Genomic DNA, 17018 nt, shown 5'->3' with positions numbered 1-17018 from the left:
AATAAGTTGAGGAAATGATCAGAAAAAAAGCAGAGCGATGTTTAGACAGATGGGCCACTTAAAATGGCCAGGACAGAGAGAGAGAAAGGGAAAAAAAGTGCTTTTAATAAAACTTCAGATTCACCAAATCATTGATCTTTCTTCTTGCTCTCTATCCCCCAAGAAAGGTGAGAGCAAATGTGATGTCTTACAAGTCTCTATCGAAGAAACTTGAAGAAGTATTAAAAGACACTGCTGCTTGTCGTCCCTCAGACTGAATTAAATTAGCATCATAAAAGACAGAGGGAGAGACAGAGAATCAAATGGGGGACTTTGAAAAACCTGAAATAAAATAAATAAAAATAAAGTGTCAAAGAAAATACATTTCAAGACGTATTTTCTTTTATGGGCTGTGAAAAATCTTTATGGATGTGGGCAAACCTTGGTGTAAAACACGTTGCCTTGTATTTTTTCTTTCTTTCTATTTTTAGTTATTTATTTGGAAATGCCACTGATGAGATTCTGCAACTGTTTTTCTTCCTCAAGGCCTTTAATGTAATATCAAATGTAGACTTGCTGTGGACAAGATGATATAAATTTAGGAAACATGTATTATTAATGAGAGACTCTGTAGGAAAAAAATTATGTGCATGAGTAAATTAAAAAAATAAATGAATAATAATAATAATAATAATAATAATAATAATAATAATAATAATAATATTCACAATAATTTTTATATATATATATATGAAACTCCATTAATAGGTATTAATGTAGTCCACTCAGAGAACTGAAAATAGAAGAATTATAACTACAAGCAGCAGTTCTCTAAAGACTGAATCAGATCTTTAGAAGAGCGCTAGCTGAAACAGCTTGATGCGCCGTTTTACCAGAATTCACTATTAACCCCTTTAACATCTACAGGCCCCGCTCCAGTCTGCTTCTACACTCCTACTTAACCAGCACTCGTTCTGCTTGGCTGGTGAAGGGAGAAGCAGTTCGGCTCCTTGGATGTTTTTGTTTGGTTGTTTTTTTTTTCCTGTAAATCAGATTAATCAGATCATGTGTTTGTCACAGAAAAATAAAAACATTTGTTAGATAGGCTTGCAGCCGTAATAAAATTCATCAGCAGCTTCAGCACACTAAAGCGGCTTCTGAGGTGAGAGTTCAGCAGTAATACGTAAGATAAAATGCTAGCATTACTTAAAATAAAAACAGGCCTAAAAGGCTATAATTTGCTTATCTGTTATCTGTTTAATTACATTAAATCATTACTTTTGTATTCTTAAATATGGAATATGAATTACATATTTTTATTTTAGTCTAGATCAGGGAATAGCTGTGAATGACACTGAAATTATTTACATTAGTTTTTCACTTTGTTTTTGTTTTTGTTTTTTCAAGTTTGTCCATTTAATCTTATTCACATGTTTGTCTACAAACAGGAAAATCCAAAACCTTCCTTTTTTGTATTTCTTACACCTCACAAATCAGTTCCTGAGTACTGAGGTCCAGATGTGCTCTTTGTTGTTTGTTCAGAAGTTGAGGCACAAAAGCAACACCTACAGCATGGCGAAGTTGAAAAGGGAAAGGGGGAGTCACACATAAGACTTCAGTCACTAGCAGAAGCGCTTGCTTTGAGGTAAACATGCCCTGTCCTGACCTTCGGGAGATTGTGCGATTGTGCTGGCCTTGCCATTAACGCCAACACCTGCGTTCCAGGCAGGGAACAGCCGGCAACATCCGCAGTCCTCGTCTCTATAGTTCAGCATTGATTTCCATTTAAGCCTGATACAGCTGCTACACACCTCTGGCCCCACTCCAGGCAATATTTATCCAGTGGCCAATAGGGGACATCCTATTGTGGGGGCTGTGGAGAGACAAAGACAGACTCAATGGCGGAGAATTGCCCAGCGCCTTGACGCAGGACTGTGCCGAATCCTATTCATTGGAGACCATCAGGGGAGCTGGGCAGCTCTCTCTTATTCCTTTTTTCATCCATCTCTCTTTATCATCTCTATGGTAGGTTTAACAGTCTTACAAACCTCACATTTGTTTTATTTCTTTATATTTCAACCCCATTTTGAGTAGAAGTTTAAAAAAAAAAAACATAACATCCCAGATGTACTACTCAGTCATTCCTAAAGCAGTCCAATAATGAACCACAGTGGACACATAAAGGACCTTAACTTGCTGTACCTGTGTGCTTTCTGCATTGTGATGAATGCACAGAGGCCTGGCAAAGACCACAGACTCTCCAGGTGGGCAGTGGGAACTCAGTGAACTTTGCCAAGGAATTCTGGGGTCAAAAGTCAGCCTGCAGGAGTGAAGTAAAATGATGTGTGTTATTGGGTCGCAGCTCTAAAGATTGATGCACTCCTGCACTATACCAAAATGAATTTTCCAGTCCGGAGCTGCAGGGAGCGTGGGGCCACAGGAAAGCTGGCTGAAATGTAATCAATAGCAAAACAAAGATGCTCGAATTGGCAGAGTTTGTGGCAAGCACCATCTCAGACTTTGAAAATGAGCTTTAATGGAAGCCATGGTAATGGCATCAGTGGGGTGGAGAGCTGTCTTATCAGGGCCTGGCCAATGGCTGCTAAGCTCCGTCCCACCCCCAGTGAGTGAGAGGCTTAATTGAGAGGCCTCCTAAAGAAACACAGTGCTCACATCTGCACACTGAGCTAATCAACCTGGCCAGTCGGGAACAGACAGAGCCTCAGAGACACACAGTAGTAACCAGAAATCCTTCAGCACACACTCTATGAAAGACCATACCACTGGTACAACCACCACCACCGTCACCACTACCATCAGAAACTACTACTACTTCTACTATTACTAGTAGTACTATTATTATTATTGTTTTTATTATTATTATTATTATTATTATTATTATTATTATTATTAGTATTATTATTGTTATAATAATTATTATTAGTAGTAGTAGTATCATTATCATTATTGGTTTTCTATAACCACATCATTCAAATATGACAGCCGAAATCCTCTTCTGTGTTGCAGTCTTCATCCCCAGTTTCCAGTTGCTCTGTTCAGCAGAGCCATGTCTTCAACACAGGAGGCCCATGAAGCTTGTAATGCATAGTCAAAGCCAGCAGTCATTGATCTGCCCACTTAGCAAAGAACATTACAGGCACACTCTGATTCAAAAATCAATGGGACACCCCTAAACATCTAATATGGGGAGTAAGACTGATTTGTATGTGTAACAACACATAACTGGACAAACAAGCAAACAAACACAGGAGCACAGGTTAAAAGAAAAAAAAAGATAAGATGCGATACATTATAGTAATTATGCAGTTCAAGGAAAATTTGTACAGTTATCAGAAGACATCCGCATACTGTGTGCACCTGAACATGTCTAAAGAGGCTGTTGGTTAGAAATGAAACACATTATGGATGTGCTTCATAGTCAGGTTCTATCAGATTAGCCATATTTCCCATAATGAGTGTTCTCCTCCATGCGGTAAAGATACGGCTGATTGCTCCACTAAACCAATAACATTCGTGTATACAGTGGCATCTGTGGGATGTTATGACTTGAAAGATGTGCCACTTAAATCTATTAACGTGAAGAACAAACAGCGTTGTACAAGACGAGAAGCAGCCTTCCAACCCTCTGCACTGCTACATCTGAGCCTCGGATCAAAAAAGGCATCGAAAGAAAATGAAACAAACACAGAATAACACTAGTGCTTTAAAACAAGCTAAATGTAAGCTTGGGGAGATTCCTGTGGAATTTTCTATGGCAAAAGAAATGTAGGGTGCTACAAATGATCTGGGATTTATTGGTAGCTCATCCGCATGACTGGTTAAAAAGAAAAGAGATGGAGAGTGAAGAGAAAAAAAGAGTGAGGGAGAAGAATAGGAGAGCTGATTGTTATCAAAGTGAAGGTATGAGGAGGAGAAATTAAAATGTTTCATATCGAGCAATCTGAAATGAATGGGTCGGGTTAGTGGAGAGAAGGAGAAAATCAATTGCGAGATGGCAGCAGTGAAAGGGAGGGCAGCATGAATAGAGTTTGCCAGTGGGGTGCAGCAGCTGCCAAATAACCTACAGCAAAAGCATTACAATAATACTGATGAAGTGTACAGAGGCTTTCAGAGGCATTGCAGGGAAACCCAGTAACAGTAACTCAACAATGCTATTAATTCAGAGTTCTCTCCTGGCCCTGGAAGAGCTTGACTGGATCAAATGCCAAACAACATCTCTATCAAAGAGAGAATGGGGAAGACAGAGCAGAGCAGAGAGAGAGAGAGAGAGAGAGAGAGAGAGAGAGAGAGAAGGAAAAAAGAGAAAAACAGCAAGAAGTACATGACCCATCATCTATTTTTATGCTGCGTTTAATTTACATTTCCTTGCCCCACCGATAGAAGCGGACAGGGAACACAAGGACGCTGACACTGGGCTATCTGGCGGGTGGCAGAGGTCAGCTTTTAACCTGTCAAAAGTGCAGTACTTATTAGAATAAATCTCCAAACTCGCAAAGGGCAGCCCTGGCCCCTGGTTCAATCTGACCCAGGCCTAGTCATAGAGGAGCAGAAGCCCCACGCTCTGATGAGAACCACTGAACCGGTCCCTTAATAATTAGAACCCCTTTCAAATAATAGGAAAGGAGGAATGGAGAAGGGGACGAAGATGGGGGAAAGAGGGGGGTGGGTAGGCTTGGGGGTTCAGGGACAAAGATCTAACAAGATGCAATGATAGCAGAGATGATCTTCTTACATGGCCAAGGGTGAGTAAGTGAGTCGACTATTCAAACACACAATTATGTCAATTTGCAAATCATATTCATGTTCAGCATGATTAACAGCCACACTTACGATGATTATATTGTTGGCAGTAATGCCAGATTTAGATCAGCCAAATATCTGGTCAAGGGAATAAAAAAAACATGGCTAAATGTCTGCGTTAAAAACACCAGGCTTCAAATAAATGAAAATACATAAAAGTGTGAGGTTATCTGATCAGGGTGCACACCCATTCAGATTAATAGCTCTGTTTGGGGAGGCTCCTCACTATCAAATGTAAATCACTGCACTGATAAACACTCTGATCTGAGCCGAGGGTGCGGAGAGGCTATGACCTCTGACCCCCTTTCAGAGCAGATGAAAGTTAGTCTGCACAGGGGAAAAAGTGCGGAAAATCAGCCAGCCTGCCAATACAAGCAGAGGAATGGGAAGAGCTGGAGGCAATGGCCTGCTGCTGCATCAACATGGCCTTAGTGCTCCTGTGAGAGCTCGCATGGCACAGTTCCACCTGACAAGGGCTCTCTGAAGCTCCCATAATCCACCTGCAGGAAAACAAAGCCTGTGCCAGGCGGTGTGCCTCGTGCCAGGATGATCCCAGATCATACGTCGAGCTCTAATCATGCTGCCATCTGCAGCTGGACCTATCCTGGGTGTGAAGGGGCTCGTGTCGGTTATGGTACACATCCCTGACGTAAAGTAAAGGAAAGTAAAACAAAATCTGGGCGCAGGTTGAACAATGCAGCCCTCATCAATCACTCTGACACATTTCCTGTAGGAAACAAGCTCAGTCACTAACCTGCACACAGTGATATCACAGCACAGTCACCAATTTGACCCTGGGGGGCCCTCGCTGTGACAGCGGCGTCCCTGCGCATGGGTGAGGAAGACCCCTGATGCTTGGCCACCGGGTTCACAGAACGGAAGAGGCCAGGGGGTGGCATAACCAAGCCTTTGGGAGGCCATGTCATCACGATGAGGTCTTAGTGCATGCCACCACCCATCACAACAGGAAACAGTGACAGATCAAACACAAACAGAGCAGTTGGTATAGAGACTAAGGGCAAAATAGGCTCATCCACACGAGAAATACTTACAGAGCTTCAGGACCACAGACAGCTTGCAGCTTTGATGTCTTAATGCATAGAAACTTTAGGCCTTTCTCTGTGAATACAAAGGCCCACTACTGAGATCCCTGAGATCTTAATAAGCACACCTGCATTTTTTTTTTCAAATAGGGATTGGTGATTTAATGAGTTATCTGAGCTTAAAGGCATTTGCAGCCTCTAATTAATTGGACCTGTTAAGATGCCTTGAGGACCTGTCACTTAGCAGAATAACACAATTACACCCCCGTTTGTCTGGGGCCAATGTGGTTAGCATTTATGCATGGAACTCTGAACCTGCCTAGTAGTGGAAGAAGAAAATGTAGTCTGGAATGCTCCTAATAAGTGTCTCATCTTCAGAGAGATGTAATCAAACACATCTGGCTTTGTCAGGATGATCACAAGTTGAGAAAGTTTTCATTCTCTGACCTGTGACTCCTTACAAAGGACCACCAACTGACCTCTTCTCACCCCAGAGCTGGCCACAAAGAATCAATCCTGTCAACATCTTCTGCCTCATCAATCAGAGCCAGCCATCATTATCCCATGTGTCAAAACACAGCCTTTAATTCCACACCTCTGGTGGGACTTCAGAAGTTTCAGAAACTCAGCCGGTGCTCTGCCTGGCACTATTTTTTTTTCCTCATAAGGCCACTGACTCACACCATACCTTCTTGGTCAAATGTGACTTTGTTACAAGGTGGATAATTCAGTTTTGCCCAAGCACATTGCTAACAAGCCAAAGTGTCCTGCTTGTACCAGATAAGGCCTCACAGTGCCCAGTGGAGATATGACCAGCTACCTGAAGGCACTGGGCAGCCTGATTGTGATAGATACAGTTAATTGGATTGGGGAAGAGGTAATGGAGGATGAGGAGGCAGTGCAGTTTGCTACAGCCAACCTGCCCACTAGCATAGTGAATTTGGTGGTCAGACCACCCGTGCTGGAAACACACTCTTATTCCCTGCCTACTCAGTTGTTGAAGTTTCATCATGGGGAAGACTGGCCCCAGTGCCAAGCTTCCTCAAGGAGATTTGGAAGACTTACTCAGGAGGGAAGTGGGGGCAACATCTGTGTGGCACTCCATCAGCTTCGGTTCACTTAACACAACTCTCTGTCCCGGCCAGAAGTGACTGTGAGGCAGCCAGTGGAGAGTGGCACAGCAGCGGGCAGGCCACAACAGTAGACTTAGCGGCTGACAGCTGCTGACCCACAATAGCAGGGAAACAGGAGTAAATTAAAAAAGGTGGGGGAAAAATACATAACTGTTACTAAAATGCATTAAACTTCCTGCAGGGTTGCTGATAAGAGCTGTCATTCCAGAGGTCTGAGGGCTTTGTGAACACTGCTTTAAATGTCTTCCTGTAGGAAAGTGAATTAAGAGAAGTAAAACACAGTGTGCCGTGATGTTATAGAAAAATCATCAAAAAATGGGGGTGTGTAATAAATTACCATAATATTATGCGAAGTTGATGATTTTCATATCCTGTAGCGTTTTATTTTTTTCTTTTACCCCAGCCAATGGTTAAAAGTTTTAATTTATATATATGAACAGTGTTTAATACTTTTTAATCCTATGCCTTCTTTTTTTAACAGTTTTTATTATGCAGTTACATTTAATATTATGGATTTTTCACAGGACATGTTCAATCCTGTTATTGCTGAATATACAGACTGTTACAAAGCACTAACAGCCACAAATGTTAAATAACAAATAATAACAGATTTTTGAATCCATTTATTATTAACCTTAGATTCTGTAGCTTGTCTAGCATACAAGTCCATGTGAATGAATTACTGAATACATTAAGGTTTTAGAAAAAGCACATTAACTTTTGAAATAGAGTCAGCACTACTGTCAGAGCCACACAGTTACAGAAAATTAATCAGCACATTTTGACCAATCAGATTTGAAAATTTAACTCCACTGCCTACGAAGAAAAAAGAAGAAGAAGAGAAGAAGAAGGATAACATAAGTGTGAGGATAAATAAATCCTGTACTATTCTGATTCTGCTGTGTAGCCTCCCAGCAGGAAAGGCTGCTGTCTCCTGAAGAGTGGCGTGGGTGAACAATACCCAACGCAGGGATGGAGTGTGTTGAAGGCACCACAGGCATCAAAAGGAACACAGCTAGCTACCAAACCTTCCACTATAACAAACACTTCCATCCTATTTACACAGACAAGAACTTCCTGTATAATCACATCTATCATTGGTAGGAACTGTACCCCCAATTGTCCACACCCAACCTGATCAGCCATCACATGTGAATAAACCACTGAGGTTGGAAGTGAAAGCAGGCAACGCATGAAAGGAAATGTATGTGCCAGATGCCAAACCACCAGACAATCCATCAGAGGTGTAGGCACCTGAGGGTTGGCAAAAGGGAATAAGGGCATGTCATTGGCAGGTGCAATGAAGTGTAACATTGAAGGACACTCCACATTTCATTTGGTCACAAACACAGACAAGCCTTAAAGCCAGATGTGTCATGGTAAATTCTGGTGAGGGCACAAGATATGGCAGGGCCTGACATTCCTCCACCATTGCTCTTCCATCATTCTTTTCCCCCTCTTCTGGCTGATTCGTTGGAGAGAGTGAGAGCGACCACAAGAGATCCCCCTGTTACTCCCTCTGCTGCTCTGTGGTACTCCACTGCTGTCCAAACAAATCAGAGTAAATAATTAAAAGTGCAAATCCTAGCTCTAGTGCACAGCTCCACTGAGCTCCAGGAAAACTTAGCTAAACAATATAAACATGAGAGGCCAAGTAGTCTCAAACCTTCTGTCCTCTCACGTCCGCTTCATGTTCTACTGTTTGTTTATGGTTTGGCAGCACCAATTACAACCTAAGCCACCCACCCACCCACTCACCCACGCACACACCCATGCACACATATATGCAAATACTCTCACGTATAGTATGCTGAGCCCCAGAAAAAATCAGCTCAGACGACATATCATAAATCATTTGTTAATTATAACATCACAAAGGCCTCTAATTTTATTATAGGCTATGAGAACTTTTGTGCATTTAACATATTTCTAAAACAAAGCAGGTTGCCATTATATTTTTTAAAATTCCTAAAATTAGAGTAAAAAGGCATGAAAATATTTTATAAAGATTTATATAGTCTTACTTTTCTAAATAAGAGCTGGAGCAATGATAAACTTTAATATAAATACTAACACTAGTTTTGTTAAGCCCAAGTCAACCAGCTTAAGACTTCAGCTAATACTAGAGATACAATGATTAACTGAGTGCCAACTTCTCTGTAATTAGCATATGAAGAGGTGCTTCATGCCCCATGCCATACAACTGGAATAATTGTACTGCCCTTGACCGTGAATTTTTAAATACTCTAAACAAACAGCTAGCATGCCATTTAAATGTAAGAAGGGTTTACACTATGAGATTCAGACCAGTTTTGCTGTCATAGGCACAATCCAACATCATAAAGAATAACCTTTTGTCTTGCATTGAGACTGGAGATCTTAAAACATGTAATGCGACAAGATCACTGATGACACACACAACCAATAATAGACAGAAGTTCTGACAGTAGCCAAGTTACCATCCACTTTTTTGCACCACTGAGTTATAGAATGTTATAGTGCATATGCATTAAAAAAAAGTTTGCAAAATTTGCCTGCCAACTGTTTCCATCCAACTGACCTTTTACTGATAAAATGGTGTACATGATGACGTTATCCTTAAAAAAAAAAAACTACTTTTTTTCATGTATTATTTTGGGCATATCACAAACTGTGAAGCTTTTGCATTCCACATGTCCTCATATATTTGTAAAATGGAGAGCTTATTGTCATTTTAATTTCACAAATTATTGCAACTGTATGAAATATCAGAAGACGACGTCGGAATGGAGCAGTTGCACGTCTTTTAATTGAGCTCCAAGTATCTGCCCTAATGTGATGAAGCCCATGAGAGAGAGTGCACAGTAGGACATCCTAGGAGGTAGAGTTGGAGGAGTTTCTGTCTGCAGCATTTTAAAACATGGCCCATTTTTGGGATGCTGTGACAGTTAATTGGTCCTGATGTTGCTCCCATCACAGGTTAGGACCAACCACCAGTGCAAACCTGAAAGTGAATTGCTATCACCCTGTTCAAGCTGTCAACCTGCACTGAGTACAGAATTGTGTATGTCATTTTCCTTGGCAAATACTTTTTACATACTTCAAATCTTTTAACATTTGAAGTATGGAGTAAAAAAGATGGCGTCAACTCTTGTGAATTTTTATCTATAATCTATGTTTCCATTAGCTATATTGGTCGATATTTCAATGCATTGGTAATTATTTCAATGTGCTAAATCTTTTTTTTCTCAAAAGAAATGTAGCTCATGTGTGAAAATTTGGTTTATATTAATTACTCTCAAGACATTTGTCTAAAATCCACCAATAAGAAGGCAATACTCTCACAACTATAATCAGGGATATTGTGAAAACAAAAGGTAAACAAAAATGTGGGATTTAAAACTAGAGCAGTTAGTTAAATTGTGCCAGCAGACCAAATGTCTCTATAATGTCTCCTAACAGTTACATCATGACAGGACAAAAGGGATGGAAAGAAGTAGAGAATTTTTTATAGCCTCCAGGTGTGAATTTAACTAATTATCCCACAAATGAGATGTTCAAAGAGTTTATTTATTATTATGGTGTGAAAGTATTTTTATACTTTCCAGTTTATGAGCTCCAAACCTCTGCTATGTTACTGCACACAGTCTGGGAAACATAGCAACAATCCTTGTCATTTACTTTGACATAAAGAACACATGGCACAGTCTGTTACAGAATTCTTCTTGTACAGTGCTAGGAGTGAAAGGCAGGAATTGTACAGTAAAAAAAAAACAACTTTACTCTTATATTGACTCATTATATTCAGTCAAAATAATGCAGACCCTTTTTAAACCAGATCGTATAGAGGTTTAAACTGTCCTAACCTCTTGCAGAAGATGTTACAAACTCAGTATACAGCAATATATTCACAATATGACGTTTTATCCTACTTATCAGCACAATGATAAGATTGGCCCACTTAGCCATCATTTCCTGCTGATCATGGGGCTCTCTCGAATTCTGCTAACCTTCTGATAAAAAAAGCTTCTTATCATTATGACCACCATCCTAGTGAACTAGACCAAGTGTTCTCAGTGACCATGCACCACCCATGTATTTGCTAAAGATAACATACTGAATTCCCAGAATTAACCGTAAAAGAGACAGCAGAGGTGTTGAAAGTGATCTACTGAGGCCTCCATCTTTCTGTGTGGACATAAGCACTGCTCTGAAGTCAGTCGAGGTGGATGGTGCGAAAACAGATAGGTTTGATTCTCTGGGCCCAGCCTAACCTCCCACTGTGAACTGACCCTTGATGACACATGCTGGTGAGTCCACCGAGAAAACTGATAAGCCTGGCAGAACCTGAATCAAACAGAAAAGACCGTTAGCTTAATGCCATCCCAAACTAGTTCTTTGGCTACTACAAACGCATGTTTTAGGCAACATGCAGCGCTGCTTTTAGATGAATTCAGCTCATTCACAAATAGGGGTAAAAAGGAAGCTTTAGAAACAACCATTTCCAACAACCATTTCCTTCTCTTAGGAGATGATCACTTTAAAAAAAGAAAGAAAGAAAGAAAGAAAGAAATAATTATAGTCTTGGCATTGGTTTAAAAAATACTAATATTTAAGATCTCATTCTTTGAAATGTTTGTAAAGGCACACCAGGGTATGTCTCATCTCCAGTATGGTCAGACGCCATTGTTATTGTTGTCTCTGCCCAGACAGTCAGGGACATAAAAGGCAGATCAGACTGGTCTAGAAAAAGCTGGACACTTGCCAGAATGTCTGCTAATAAATCCCTGCTTCTTGCAAGCAGCTATGGCATTTGTCTTTTACACTACGAGACATTCCAAACACATTCTCAGTTTAAGACATGAATGTTTACTTGCAGTTATTTAAATTTCTTTGAACACACACACACACACACACACACATACACACATATATATATAAATATATATTGAGAGAGAGACAGAGAGAGAGAGAGAGATTATACATTGTGTAGCCTAGTTAAATACACCATATTATTAAGAAATCGAAACTGGAGAAAAAAAATGATTAAACTCTTTTTTTGCTTTGCCTCTCCCTTTAATGTCTCTAAGGCCCCATATATTTTCAAAGGATTCAACTAAAATACAAATTCATAAAATATGCAATTTAGCAATGACCTCTGTCAAAGTTCATAAGGTCTCCATCTGTGGGTGAATAACAGCCGAGACTAAAGAATGCTGACTCTCCAACAGCTTGCCTGTGACTACCTGCTGCTTTAAAAATACTGGCCAGACAAGAAGGCCTGACATGCTCAAAGGGATCAAACAGGACCACTGAATATTGCCTATATCAGGAAAATGTGAGTGTACATTTAGGCCAGCACTGACCACTAAGGGATAGACCATAAAACATCCATTAATGTAAAAAAGTAAACCTGAACAAGAAAATTGTATGTTTTTAGTAATATAGAAGTACTTTTTTAGGCTGACAGTAGTATGATTTGTATCATAATACTTTAATTAAGGAACAAGGTTCAGAAAGAAAGCTTCTGCTCTGCTGCTCCTTTAGCTAATCCTGGTGTGTGTAGAGAACAGATCTGAGACTGAAGGCCTGCTGAGGGCCCCTGCTATCCATTCAGACCACTCTGACACAGCCAGTGCATACTTCTCTATTCTCCCTCCTTCAATTCATCCTCTCCTTCTGAGATGTTGAGAGAACGGTGGTTGAATATAAAATCAGCCTTCCAGAAATAGAAGACATTGAATGGAATATGTATCAGGTATAAGTGAGGACTGTGTAAAGAAAGAGCCAAAATAACGAGTAGATAGAGGCAGCAAAAATGCGACTGATGAATGTGTAGAAATGAACATCTAATCAAGATCTGTGCATATAATGTATATGTAACACCCATTTTTATGGAATCACACATACATAGATAAACTCAGACATATATAGCTACAATCATGCACATATAGACACAAACATTTCCTGTGCACCTCACTCAGGATCCAGATAAATTCTGTGAAATTACTGTAAAAGCCATGCACATCTCGCATGCACGGACCTGTACCCATGCAGCATTGATTATTCATTCTTATATACTCACACACACACACACACACATACACACACACACAGACACTGCCCTTCACAGCTGCACCAAAAAACCCATCCTCCCTTCATCTCCCCATCATTAACCTACCATACGTTCTTGAAGAGAAAATACACACATACTATACATACACACCTCATCACAGGTCTCCACACATCAGCAGATACACACATAAGACTCATTATCATCTGTGGAAAAGGGATGCTGGAGGCGTGAAATATCCAAAATAGATCCAAAGAGATAGCATCCCCCTGTACATCCATCGACCGCTCCATACAAACAAAGGAGTCGACAATGATCTAGTGACTCAGTATATGTGACACACAGGCCTGCTGTGGCTCAGGAAAAAGAATCAGAGTGAATCACACATGGACAGACATACACTTTACTGATTGTAAATCTACAGAGTTCAGTCTCATTTCCATAGCAGCTATATTAGACAATGCTCCTAAGGGCACTTTAAGGCTTGTCTTGTTAGGACAAGCTTAAATATGCCATGTTTACATGATTTTGACTCCATCTATATTCAGGTGCATAACAAATAACTGAAACCATGATCTACCCAAAATACAGGGTACTGATCATCTACAATATTTATTAACAATGACCCACAGATAACTATCTAGTACTCAAGTATTGTGAAAAGAAAATGTTAATCTCTGAGAAACTGCATGAGCATTTGAGTGAACAGATTAAAAAGTGAAATACCTTCTAGAAATTTGGGCCTTTAGTTATAGCTAGAAAAAGATCTACAAAACAACAAAACAAGGATCTACAACACATTTAACAGTAGAACAGTAGACAATAGTGGAAGACGGGCAAAAATTTATAATAATCTCAGACAGCAGTAGCAGAATAGAAAATATGTATTTGAGACTACATTTACTCATCTCAGGGAGTTTTTCCTTGTTGCCTCAGCCTTGCTCATTTGTGAAAAATCTTTTTCCTTATTTGGTATAAATCTTTTTATTGCTTTAAAGCTTTTCAACATTGTCCATTGTTAAAAGTGCTATACAAATAAAATTGTAATTTGAATTGAAAGTTAAATTCCTGAGCTAATCAATGCAGCTCAATCAAATCTAAAAGATGAAAATTCTATTTTGAAATGCCATCTTCATTAAACACAAATATCTCATAGTTTCATAAGCCTTCCAAGTGGTATGAATGAATTTTGTAGTATTTTACAGTAATGTTGCACAACTGATGATTACAGTGCACATTTCCTGAAAATTGCAATGTTTTCAAGTCAGGTTGCAAACAGCCCTTTTCAGATCACTGATGGAGTGGAAATGTGGAGACTGCAGATCACTGAAGCCATGAAAACTCACCATGTTCCTGGAACCATCCAGTGAAAATGCATGCTTCATGACATGGTGTATTATCATGTTGGGAGTGCTCAGCCATGTGTGGATAAACTGTAGTCATAGAGTGATGCACTTAGTCAGAACTTCTTCGCTGAGCATAAGAAAATATCTGCCTTTTCATACACAGTCACTCTCCCACCACTGCCATGAACACCAGACAGAAATGCTCCATATTGCTTGCACCAAACTGTAATTCTAATTCTAATCAAGAAACATTTTCACTTCTCAACCATACTATTTTCATACTCCTTTGACCAATAGAGATGTTCCTGCTTGTTGTTTGACATGATCAAAAGCCAACTTTAGATCAAGACAAAGGCCTTTTGTGAAAATTCGGAATTCCACTGATAAATTTTGGGTGTAAAGTTACCCAAAATTCATCACCAATTATTTGCGTATTTCACACAATTCTCTGTTTACTCCTCTGCTGCATAAGCTGCTTATGTAAAAGATTTGCTGGTCACTGATGGCTTTTGCTTTTCATACTATTCTTACTAATCCCTATATTCTATTTTCATAGTCATTCATAGTTCACTAGTCTTTCCCATTACAACACTCAGTTGAACCATAACTGAAGCTAGACATGCTGATCTGCCCAAATGAACATCCCTTACCCCAGCCATGTTATGTTTGACATGTTGGAATGTACTATTTGTGTGAAGGGGTGGAGTGCACTTTATAAACTTCCAGTTGATTAATTAAAGGTACAAAAATATATAGTGTTACATTGCAGAAAGACATGCTGTCGATAAAAATAAAACAATGGAAATGTGGAAAAAAAAGAAGCTTCAGAGGACCTTGACTTTTTAGTAACCATATGTGGTGTGTGGCTTTTGGGTCAGTTACAAGATGTTATCTGAAAGGAAACAGTCTAAAACTGTTCAGTCTGTTTAAATCAACTCATACAGTGAGATCAGGTGACTTCCTTAAACAAGCAGGCCTCGTGTCCAGATGAAGCTCTTCCTTTCAGTGGAACTCAGGGTTGTTAAGCCCTTTGCTTGTCCCAGAGCTTTGAAGCCATTCACTGAAAGTTTTTACCCAGTGTAGACTCAACCTTTTTCAAAACATCAACCATGTGCTAATTCATCCATCCATTTTGTGTAACACTTATCCCACACAAAGTTGCAGAGAGTCTATCCTCAGGGACTTGAGGCACAAGGCAAGGAAATCCCTGGACGGGGTGCCAACTCATCACAGGGCACAATCACACTACAGACAATTTAGAGATGTCAATCAGGCTACTACACATATCTTTGGACTGGGAAACCAGAGTACCCAGAGCAAATCCCCAAAGCACAGAGAGAACAAACTCTGCACACACAGAGCAGGCATGGGAATCAAACCCCAATCCTACATTACATTCTTTGATAAGAATAATGTTATTAGCAAAGAAACAGACCTATGTTTATACCCTTTTTAACAAATCAATATTCATATGTGTGTTTGTTTGTGTGTATATAATATAAAATTTGGAAATGTCCCCACAATTTCACCCCAACTTCTTAAATCATATAGTAACAAAAAGTCAAGCAACACTCATATATAGCCATATTTATTGTATGTTTGCACTCATGCTACATTACTGCCCCTGTCCAAATCCTGTGTTTGTCCACTTACATTTTCCATATCAACTACTACATGTAATGGAATTTGCTCAAAGATTCTATAGCAGGAGTTGGCAGAAAGTCCAGCTGGCTTTGGAAACTGGAATTATCAATCTCTCAGCTGCATCTATCCACCAGTGAATTGAAAATATCTAAATCATTATATTTTGGCCTATGTGGCACACATTCTGTATCCTGTCTTTCTTTCTCGGAATAGTTAGAACAGTACTGCCTATTTCCTTGATGGTGCAGATCTCTGCCTGTCGAAGTATCATTAATGTATTCTCTGTATCACACTTGCTAAAGGTGTAAGAGTGAGCTGTTCCTTCAGCAATGGTCACCTGCTGCTGGTCTCCATCCTGAGGCCATGCATAGCAAAGCTCACTCCTATCAGTCAGGAGTCCACGCATTCTGTGTTTCAGAAGGACAACTGCAGACACACGTCAGCTCATGAGCTCTGCTAACTAAATTTCATTGCAGAAATGAAGCATTTCATCTGATCTAAAATTTATCTGGATGTGTCAGGCTGCCATGGCTGGACTGCTCCTGTAAATGCATTAAAAGCAGAGGAACAGAGATAGAAGATAATGATCACTGAACATGTCAGTATTATTACAGGACTTTGGAGAGAGTTGATATAAATGAATAGGAAAAAGATTATAAAAGCTTACAAAAAACTTGAAATGATTTCTAATCACACTATGTGTCACCTAGATGAGGATGGGTTCACTTTTTGAGTCTGATTCCTTTCAAGGGAATTTTTCCATGCCATTGTTACCTCTGGGATAAATATAAATATAATTAGGGTAATTAGGATTAATCCATCCACCCAGTCCATTCTCTACATTGCTTATCCCACTGGGTCACTGGGAACCTGAAGACTATCCCAGGAGATTCTGGGCATAAGGCAGGGAACACCCTGGACAGGATGCCAGTCTATTGCAGGGCACAATTGCACACAGATTCACACATCCACTCACACACTACAAACATTTTAAAGATGC

This window comes from Hemibagrus wyckioides, linkage group LG06, assembly GCF_019097595.1.
Source record: "Hemibagrus wyckioides isolate EC202008001 linkage group LG06, SWU_Hwy_1.0, whole genome shotgun sequence".
NCBI classification, from domain to species: Eukaryota; Metazoa; Chordata; class Actinopteri; order Siluriformes; family Bagridae; genus Hemibagrus; species Hemibagrus wyckioides.
The sequence above is the reverse complement of the archived record's forward strand: the minus strand, read 5'-3'. Positions refer to the sequence as shown.